This window comes from Oreochromis aureus, linkage group 7 (assembly GCF_013358895.1).
Source record: "Oreochromis aureus strain Israel breed Guangdong linkage group 7, ZZ_aureus, whole genome shotgun sequence".
NCBI classification, from domain to species: Eukaryota; Metazoa; Chordata; class Actinopteri; order Cichliformes; family Cichlidae; genus Oreochromis; species Oreochromis aureus.
Window position 1 is genome coordinate 57,267,822 of NC_052948.1, and position 11,406 is coordinate 57,279,227.

At 39.8% G+C, this 11,406-nt stretch overlaps 1 long non-coding RNA gene across 1 annotated transcript; it reads left to right on the top strand.

Annotated features, from left to right (window-relative positions):
* Window positions 1-5,041: 5,041 nt before the first annotated feature.
* On the top strand, window positions 5,042-5,932 carry LOC120440879. The gene is made up of 3 exons (XR_005613590.1): window positions 5,042-5,406; window positions 5,483-5,682; window positions 5,765-5,932. It is a non-coding gene; the product is annotated as an uncharacterized LOC120440879 (long non-coding RNA).
* The last annotated feature ends 5,474 nt before the right edge of the window (window positions 5,933-11,406 follow it).

Here is an 11,406-nt window from a genome sequence, read left to right on the forward strand (position 1 = left end):
ACTAAATTAACCCATCTGGAGCGCAGAATGACTCAAAATCTCTGAAATGTATCTGTCAATGGGCAGTTTGTCCAAAGTTTGTCCATTCTGCGCTGCAGATTGGTTAAATACGTTAAAAATTTTAATTGAGTTAATCGTGATGACGCATTAGTGCATTAACGCTGATAGCCCTAGTTTCAATATGGTCTTTTCTCTACCCAGGTATGCTTCTAGTGCATTCACACTGTGTTTGGGATCACTGTCATGCTGAAAAATTTCAATCAAATACTTTCCAGATCATATTGCATGGTGGATCAAAATCTAACAGGACCTTTCTAAGTTCATAATTGATTACCTTTGATAAAACCCCCAACACCACTGGCTAAAAATGCAGGCCAACTATGACAGAGCTTCCATCTACTGTGTTCTACAGATCATTATATATCCTCATTATTGTCATACATACCAACAATGATTTGGAACAAAAGATCAGATGTGAAATCATAACTCCATACAGTCTGTTGCCACTGGTCTTCAGTCTATTTCTTGTGTAATTTGGCATAACACAGCCTTTTCTCCCCCATTTCCCTTCTGGACAGCTACGCTTCCACTGAGACCATTTCTGATGAAGCTTTATCAAGCAGTAGATGCATCAACTAGCCCCATCTCAGGTCTTTATTGGGTTATTTTCTCTTTCTTAAGGAGATGATTTTCATACTCTGTTCATCTGCTGTAGATCATAGGCCTGCCACTTCTTTTGTGCCCAAAATAATGAGATTATAAAAGAGATCTCAGCTGGCTTGGAAATGCATTGATGACACAGCTAGAGCCAAATGGTGAATATCACAGGTGGGGAGAGGGAGCTCTGGATATCGCTGCTTAAACTGCTGCCACCGCATTCCAGATCTGGATAAGTGGCAGAAAATGGATGGATGAATAGACTTCTGAAGCTTTTTCTCCATTTTTATTTTTAAGTAAAGAGAATTTCTAAAATCTCCACAACAAAAAACGAAACAATACATTGCGTTACTTCTACTTGTTAGTTTAGTGCTTTCCCCTCCTCTTTCTGACTTCTTTCCTTTGTTTTGTATCGTCTTTCGGAACCTCTCTCTGATGAAACCTCAGATGATAAAGAAAAGATGACCTTCATCAGTCCATGCATGCCCAACAATCAATAAATCGTTGAATATCTTTACATGTGGACTTGTGTGTCTGCTGTGCATGTGTTTAAACTGTCTAATGCCATTGTAAGATTGTAATGCAGTGGTGTAAAATTGTTTACGCTTTCTTCTTTTGGCTGGGCATTAAGCTGCTAGGCACAGCACCTTCTGTGACTAGTGGCAGTCTGACAAGTCTGCAGAGCTTCAGATTAGTGCCACACACCAGTGCACTGTGGGCACAGTCAATGCAAGTACTCTAGAAAACCCACCAGAGAATGTGAATGAGTCCGCACTGAATTTAGGCCATGTGTTAGAGAATGAATAACAAAGGCATAAGAGCACTGACTCAGAGAGCTCATCATGCTGTGGTTTAAGAAAACAGGAATCAGGTAAAACATTGCAAAGTTTAAACATTTTCATCCACTGCTGGTGTTTATCAGCAGATATCTACAACTGTCATACAAACCATGTGACCAAAACCATTAAACAAAATAAATTTCATTTCAGCTCATTTTACCAAACCTCTCTTGACTTCATCAGCAACATGAGTCACCATGGCAATAACAAGCAAGTCCCAGCTGTGTTCAAGTTGTAAGTCCCACACAAATGTGACAAAAAATGGTCACATTTTTGTTTTAGTGTCTGCTACTTTCAGGTTTTCCTCATTTCAGCTTCATATTTTTTATTCTTGGACACTACTAAAGTAGCATTGCATTATTCCATATCAAAATAATCAAGTGGTATAAATTAGCAAAACAGGGAAACTGATGAAACACAAGATGGGATAAAATAAAAGGAGGTATTAAACAATATGACATGGACTAAAACTCATAACTGGAATAACAAAAATGTCCCAATAGGAACCAGCACAAAAACAAAACCCTTGTTAGAGCTAAAGCTTAAGATTACTAAAATTATAATAAAATCAAGCAATTGTCTAATACTAAACATTACAACACAAACCCCGGACTGGAAATTCATGGCCATTGACCTAGTCAACCTCCACAACCTATTCTCTGTTTGCATACGTAAATGGTAAATGGACTGGTTCCTATATAACGTGTTTACCCGAGCATTCATTTCTACTGAATATTTACACTCCAGTGAATGCATCGGGGTTAGTATCTTGCCCAAGGATATTTGGCATGCAGAATGGAGCAGCCAGGAATTGAACTACTACCCTTTTGATTAGCCAGATAACCTGCGCTACCTCCTGAGCTACAGCCACCCCAACAATACACCTTCCTGATTTGCCAGTTAGTGTTGTTATTAAATAATTGAAACATACTATAAGAGACACAGTACTCTTCAAATCTATTTTAAATAAATGGACGAGTAGTCTTTTGAAGTTTTACTGAACTAAGATAAAGATAAAGTCATCCATTCACACACAAATTCATACGGTATTTTAGTCTTTACACTTTAAGGCTTTTTTTCTTTTTTTTTTAATTCATCACCTGCACATTCAAACTCTGAGGTATACATAGGGGGGTAAATTGGAGTTCTGTGCTTTTTCCCCATGAACACTTCAATATATACTGGAGAAGCAGAGGATCAAACCGCTGACCTTATGTTTAGTAGATGGCCGACTTATCCACAGTAATTCACAGCTGTTCCAGAAATTCTAGCAGGGTAAAATCTCCTGATGTGCAACACATTTTTAGTGACCTGCTGCCACCTTTACAGTAACTGCTGCAGTCTTACTATTATTGTTAATCGCTGATAAAATGTAAATGTTAAGAAACATTTCTATGTCAATGTGTGGTTTTTTAGCTCTGCGGAGGAGGGACAGGGCAGTGGGTTCAGGGGGAGGCTGCCCGACACAGTTGGCAGTCAACACTCTAATTACGTCTTCCCTATTTAAGCAGCACCTTGAGACCCAGAGGAGAAGGAAGAAGAGCTGTGTGTGGTGTGCTGGGCAGCAGAAGGCAGTTTAAAACCTTCGCACAGGCCCTGCTGAGAATGTATGCAGGCAGGAGTTTGGCTTTATTTTGATGGGCACGCCATGCAGCCAATCACATGCAAAGACAGACTCTACCATTATGTGAAAAAAGGAAGGGGGCAGACGTCACGCCACGTAAACAGAGGGGCGCTGGATTTAAATGCAAGCTAAAAGAGTGGGTAAACAGATACCGCAAAAGGATGTAAACAGAAAATGCGGGTCCCGGACATGCTGCCACGTGTTGAAGTCGACATCTCACCGAAAATGCAGATTTCGTCACTCTGACCAAAATTCTGTGAACCAGCAGCAAAAGAAGACCTAAACTACACTTCACTTTTGAAAAAAAATGTGATGAATTCCTTCTTACTTTTAATCGAAACTTCCTGGACAGCTCGATCTCTCAGTGTGCTTCGGGACCGCCTTCCCATCAAAAATCTCTGCTTTCTTTCGCTTGCTTGTCACGCACCGTTGTGTAGTGTTGTCGACCGCTGCTTTTTCAATACCGAAGGAGTTTAAACTTTCACAAAACCTGACAAATTATAAAACGCTTAGCTATGTCTCTAATAAAACCTCTGTAACTTTGTGAAAAACAGAAAAGTTCATTTTTTTACTTTCTACTATAAAAATCTAAAGTTAATCTTGAAAAAACGTTGAGCAACCAGAACTTTTTCTGTAATTTTACACATTTAATTCTTACCATTTTAAGTCCAAATAGTCGTGCTGACAGCAGCTTTTTCTTTGTCATACAGGAAAACAGTTAAATATGCAACTTCTTTACACTGACAGAAACGGGATCCTTGGTCCGGTCCGCTTCAGATCAAAGTGGGCTGTATGTGGCGCACGATGTAAAATCAGTTTGACACCCCTGGTTTAAAGCCACATATTGTATTACACCATACCAAAATTATCTGTGATATAATAAAGCACAACAAAATTATAAAGAATAATGATAATATTAATTAATATCTAATATTGTCAATTGTAATCACTTAAAATGGTGTGTTGTAATGTTGTAATTTTAGTTTTTACTGAGAAGTTATTTTTATATACCTATTTCTTAAAAAAATGACATTACATGGCTACACACCTTAATTAAACATGATTGAATGTGAACTCTATGCATAATGGTAGAGAATATGAGTTATAATCAAAGATTTGACAACTGCAAAAAATAAATAAAAATATACTTAAATTCAAGATCTCGTCTATCAGCAGGTTCCAGGGAAAAGTGGAGTTTTAATGTACTGGTGTCTTTAGCATCTGAGAATAACAGCAAGCCATTGTCTACCACTATGCAGGAAATTGAAAAGATAGGTTTTTGACTACACCAACTCAATCTTCTTCACCACCTGCCCTACCTCTGAAAATTTGTCTCCCTGCAAATTTGTTCATTTCTCCAAATTGAAAATCAAGTTTAAAGGTTGCTGGATGAGATCATTGCAGAGGCAAAAAAACCCCCAAAATGTAACCATGCTGGGAAGCAAAAGTGACATAGTCTTGAAGGGGACACTGATCAATTTTGAACCAGATTATCTTCGGGTTAATTCCAGTAACTTTCTGATCATATAGCTTGTTCCCTAAGGCCTCAGTATGTACCAACAGAATGTCAAGCCCTCACTGATAATAACTACCTCAATCACATATAGACTCCGGAGAGCACAGCTGAATTTTATTATAGGATCTACCTTACAATATAAAGCAACTGTTGTTGTGATTTGGCGCTGTATAAATAAAATTGAATTAAATTGAATTGAGCTAATCATCTCTATCATTTAGGAAGTGAGTTCAGCTGTGAAGATGTACAACAGGTCCATCCTACCAGAACTTCAAAGTGTTTAAACTTGACCTCTCTGCTCAAAGGCTCACAAATTCAGCTAAACTACAGCTATTTCATGTATCTCAATTTTTCTGCTGATACTGGTGTCCTGATGTGCAATTTTACTGATGTTCATATTTCCATTTTGAACAATTAATCAAATGATCATTTTACTACAGGTCACATACACTGCTGTCAAAAACTCAAACTCAATTGTGAAGAACATTCTTCTTGCACTTGACTCTCACCATCAGCTAAGTAACACTGTTCTAAATCGGTTTCCCTTCATCCTGCAGTATTAAATATCAAAATTTTAGGAAATTGCTCTGGTATTTCATTAAGTGCTGCAGTGGTGAGTGTGTCAACAGGGCTGGCAACTGTGTTCCGGGGTCCTCCCTGAGGCGGAGTCAGGCAATCTCCCGCACCTGGGACTAATCAGCTGCAATGTGGAGGCTGCATTTAAACCCGGCCTGGGCAACTCTCCTTCACCAGTCCGTCAGCTACTCATGGTAATAACAGGATGCTTATCTCTGTGTCTCCTGTGGTTCAACGTTGGCCTTACCTGTGTTCTCCTTGTGCTCGCAGCTAGCTTCAATACTCACTCTGTTGGAAGCCTCCAGCTGGGAAACCTCATCATTTGCAACCGATCCTGCTCAGTCCTTCACTCTCTCTGCCTGCCGTCTGCTTCAAGGTACTGGACTCACAGATCGGACTTCTTTCCCTGTCACAAAACCACTCACTCGGATCAGCACTCCTCCCCAAAACTGAACCGTCTCTTTGTACGAGTAAGCAGCAACACCTACTGATTAACTCTTCGGTCTCCCTGCCTTGGTTTCCTTCACTTACTCTGCTCTCCCTGTATCCTAGAGAGAGACTGTGTGCTCCCCGCCCTGGAAAAACCTGTCCTTTGTGCTTTCCCCACGTCCCCAGTGTTTCCGGAGAAACTTCCTGATGCCCTGCACATTCCCCTTTGAACATAGATTCTTGTAAATAGTTGTCACCAGATTAGGTTGAGGGGTTTAGGTGTTGTTATTCACTGCCATCAATAAATAAATCACTTGTGTAATCATTGCTGAGTTCACTCTGTCTGCTTCTAGGACCTCCCGTTTCGTGCCAGCCTCTGGGCCGATTGTGACATATTATATAACTACTATATATAGTGATCAGCTATTCTGTTATCAGTTATCCTGTTTTTGTTAACTAACCTAGTTAAGGAAGAATTAACTGCCACTTTTTGTAAGGTAGACCGTACAATAATACATACAGGGAAAAACCATTCGTATAACCCCCTATGAGCAAGCACTTTGATGACAGTGGGAAGGAAAAACTCCCCTTTAACAGGAAGAAACCTCCAGCAAAACCAGGCTCAGGGAGGGACGGCCATATGCCGCAACCAGTTGGGGTGAGAAAAGGTAGACAGGACAAAAGACATGCTGTGGAAGAGAGCCAGAGATTACAATTTATCATCTAATAGACAAATCCAGATATTTCAGCCACAGTAAACGAAAAAGAGAACTTAAAGCTTAAGCTGCAGGAGGCACAGACACCAAACTGCCTGTAACGGGTTATCAACTTGACTTGGCAAAATGTAATCCAAGATTGTTTAATTTGAAAAAAAAATCAAACAATTACAAAAAACAATTAAGCTTACCATTTTCCAGCTCACCTTGTACACATACAATGCTATCTGCATTATATTTTACCGCATTGTTGCTAATATTTGCAGGGAATATGGTAACCTGGTTGAAATGCACATGAACTTTAGTGATGTCCCTTTTTTGTTTTGTTTTTTTTAAATGTAGGTATTGCAGGTTCAACTCTTCTGGGAAGACTTTCCAAAAGTTTTAACCATGTATTTATGGGAACTGTTGACAGTTTTTCCTGAAGTACATTTGTGATGTCAGACACTAATGAAGATCTGGCTTACAGTCTCCACTTTAATTCATCCCAAAGGTGTTCTGTCAGGTTGAGGTCAGTCAAAAGTTCTTCCACACCTAACTTGTTGAACCATGTCTTATGGACATTGCTTTGTGCACTGGTGCGCAGTCATATTGGAACAGGAAGTGGCCATTTCCAAACAGTTCTCACAAAGTTCGAACAAAGCGTCTTAGCATGCTGAAACAAGAGTTCCTTTCAGTGGAACTACTGAAAAGAAAAGGAAAAAAAACCCCGCCATAATTCCCCCCTCCACCAAACTTTACATTTGGCACTATGCAGCAGACAAGTACTGTTCTCCTGGCGACTGCCAAACCCAGACTCGTCGATCAGATTGACAGACTGAGAAGCATGATTTGTCACTCCAGGGGTAATGTCTCCACTGATCTAGAGTCCAGTTGTGGTATGCTTTACACTTTGGGGTGGCTGTAGCTCAGGAGATAGAGCAGGTCATCAACTGATTGGTTGTTCGATCCCTGTCTCCCCCTATTTTGCATGCCAAATATCCTTGGGCAAGATATTAACCCCAAGTGGCTCTCCGATGCATCCACCGGAGTGTGAATGATAGTCAGTAAGTACTTAACAGCACAGAAGACAGTGCTGGTGTACGTGGCATGTTGTATAGAGTGCTTTTTGTATGCCGGGAATAGTAGAAAAGCGCTATATAAGAATCAGTCTATTTACTGCATCCAACACTTGTTTGTTTGCATTATGTTTGGTGACGTATGGCTTGGATTCAGTTGCTTGTTCATGGAAACCATTTAATGAAGCACTTTATGAACTGTTCTCGAGTTCATCTGTAGTGACTGTGGAAAGTTGGTTACCTCTGCACACTATGCACTTCAGCATCTGCTGACCCCATTTTTAAAGGGCCTACCACCTTGTGGCTGATTTCTGTTGTTCCTAATCCCTTCAGCTTTATAGTCACACCACTAATAGTTCACTATTAGTGGCTGCTCAAAGAAGTCCTGCCATTAATTAATTCTTCAATCTTAAATATGATCAACCTATCTCTAATAATCGGCTATGTACCACAGGCCTTCAAGGTGGCTATAGTTAAACCTTTACTTAAAAAGCCATCTCTAGACCCAGCTGTCTTAGCTAATTATAGGCCAATCTCCAACCTTCCTTTCATATCAAAAATCCTTGAAAGAGTAGTTGTCAAACAGCTAACAGATCATCTGCAGAGGAATGGCTTATCTGAAGAGTTTCAGTCAGGTTTCAGAGCTCATCACAGCACAGAAACAGCTTTAGTGAAGGTTACAAATGATCTTCTTATGGCCTCTGACAGTGGACTCATCTCTGTGCTTGTCCTGCTAGACCTCAGTGCAGCGTTCGATACTGTTGACCATAATATCCTATTAGAGCGATTAGAACATGCTGTAGGTATTACAGGTACTACGCTGCAGTGGTTTGTATCATATCTATCTAATAGACTCCAATTTGTTCAAGTAAATGGAGAGTCCTCTTCACACACCAAGGTCAATTATGGTGTTCCACAGGGTTCAGTGCTAGGACCAATTCTATTTACATTATACATGCTTCCCCTAGGCAGCATCATTAGAAGACATAGCATACATTTTCACTGCTATGCAGATGACACGCAGCTCTATCTATCCATGAAGCCAGGTAACACACACCAATTAGTTAAACTGCAGGAATGTCTTAAAGACATAAAGACCTGGATGGCCGCTAACTTTCTGCTTCTTAATTCAGATAAAACTGAGGTTATTGTACTCGGCCCTGAAAATCTTAGAAATATGGTATCTAACCAGATTCTTTCTCTGGATGGCATTACCTTGGCCTCCAGTAATGCTGTGAGGAACCTTGGAGTCATTTTTGACCAGGACATGTCCTTCAACGCACATATTAAACAAATATGTAAGACTGCTTTCTTCCATTTGCGCAACATCTCTAAAATTAGAAATATCCTGTCTCAGAGTGACGCTGAAAAACTAGTTCATGCATTTATTACTTCCAGGCTGGACTACTGTAATTCTTTATTATCAGGATGTCCTAAAAACTCGCTGAAAAGCCTTCAGCTAATCCAAAATGCTGCAGCAAGAGTACTGACAGGGACTAGAAAGAGAGAGCATATTTCTCCTGTTTTGGCTTCCCTTCATTGGCTTCCTGTTAAATCCAGAATTGAATTCAAAATCCTGCTCCTCACATACAAGGTCTTAAATAATTAGGCCCCATCTTATCTTAATGACCTTGTAGTGCCATATCACCCTATTAGAGCACTTCGTTCTTGCACTGCAGGCCTACTTGTTGTTCCTAGAGTATTTAAAAGTAGAATGGGAGGCAGAGCCTTCAGTTTTCAGGCCCCTCTTCTGTGGAACCAGCTTCCAGTTTGGATTCGGGAGACAGACACTATCTCTACTTTCAAGATTAGGCTTAAAACTTTCCTTTTTGCTAAAGCATATAGTTAGGGCTGGACCAGGTGAGCCTGAATCCTCCCTTAGTTATGCTGCAATAGACGTAGGCTGCCGGGGATTCCCATGATGCATTGAGTTTTTCCTTTCCAGTCACCTTTCTCACTCAGTATATGTTAATAGACCTCTCTGCATCGAATCATATCTGTTATTAATCTCTGTCTCTCTTCCACAGCACGTCTTTCATCCTGTTTTCCTTCTTTCACCCCAACCGGTCGCAGCAGATGGCCGCCCCTCCCTGAGCCTGGTTCTGTCGGAGGTTTCTTCCTGTTAAAAGGGAGTTTTTCCTTCCCACTGTCGCCAAAGTGCTTGCTCATAGGGGGTCATATGATTGTTGGATTTTTCTCTGTATTTATTATTGTGCTATCTACTGTACAATATAAAGCGCCTTGAGGCGACTTTTGTTGTGATTTGGTGCTATATAAATAAAATTGAATTGAATTATGGAATATTTAGTAAGGAAGAAATTTTACGACTGGACATTTGCACAGGTAGCATTCTATCACAGTACCATGTATTCACTGAGCTCCTCAAAGCAACCGATTCTTTCTGTTTGTAAAATTAAGCATGCCTAGGTGCTTGATTTTATAAACTTGTGGCCACCTGTGCTCAAAACTACCTACTATAACTAATACTTCAATCTTAAATATGAACAATCTATCTCTGTTAACGGGCTATATACCACAGGCCTTCAAGCTGGCAAAAATTAAATGACTACTTAAAAAGCCATCACTTGACCCAGCTCTTACCTTAACAGACTCCAGTTTATTCACGTAAATGGAGAGTCTTCTTCACACACTAAGGTAATAACAGAGTCAGGTTCTGTGCTAGGACCAATTTTGTTTACATTATACATGCTTCCCTTATGTAGCATCATTAAAGGTATAGCATTCATTTCTTTGTAGATGATAACCAGCTTTGTCCATCTATGCAGCCAGATGACACTCACCAATTACTTAAACTGCAGAAATGTCTTAATCACAAAGACTTTGATGACTTCTAATTTTCTGCTTCTAAATTCAGATGGTACCTGGTCCTAAAAATCCTAGAAACATGGTGTCTAATACTTACCCTGGATGGCCTCCAGTAGCACTGTGAGGAGTCTTGGAAGTCAGTTTTGAACAGGATACGTCCTTTGATACACATATTACAAATACAAATACAGCAAGTAAAAGAAGTATTGAACGCATCACCAATTTTCTAAGCAAATAATTATTTAAAGGTGCTATTGACATGAAACTCTCACCAGATGTCGATAAAAAACAATCCAATCTGCACATGCAAAGTAATCACACCAGAAATGTCCATAAAATATGTGTAATAATGACAAATTACACAGGGAAAAGTATTGAACACGCTTACTGAAATGTAATTAATACTTTATAAAAAGCCTATGTTGGTGAGAATGTCAGAATGAAAATTGGTGACGTGTTCAATACTCCTTTTACTGTATGTAACACTGCTTTTTTTTTGTATTTTCACAGTATCTCTAAAATTAGAAACATTGGGTCTTAAGTGATTCTGAAAAACTATTCCTGCATTTATTACATCTATCCGGGACTATTGTAATTTGTTATTATCAGGATGTCCCTAAAAACTTCCCTGAAAAGCCTTTAGTTGATCCAAAATACTACAGTAGAATCACTGAAAGGGACTAAAAGGGGCATGTTTTTACCATATCGACTTCTCTTCAGCGGCTCCCTGTTAAATCCAGAATCAAATTTAAAATCCTTCTTCTTAAATAAAAGGTCCCGAGTAACCAGGCTCCATCTTAAGACCTCACAGAACAGAATTTTGTGATTCCTTGGATACTGGAAGGCTGAGCCCTCATAATTCAGGGCCCTCTTCTGTAAGACCAGCTTCCAAGTTTGGATTCAGGTGACAGATGACTTCTATACTTTTAAGATTAAGCTTAAAAATGTTCTTTCCGATAAACCATATATTTAGGGCTTTTTTTTTTAATTTTTATGGAGAGAATTTCTAGGTGTAGTCAAGTGGCGGAAGGCTTTCACTTGGGTGGTCATCTCTGCTTTTCGCAGATGACGTGGCTCTGTTGCCTTCATCAGGTGATCGCCTCTAGCTCGCACTAAAACGGTTCACAGTCAAGTGTGAAGCGGTGGGAATAAGAATCAGCGCCTC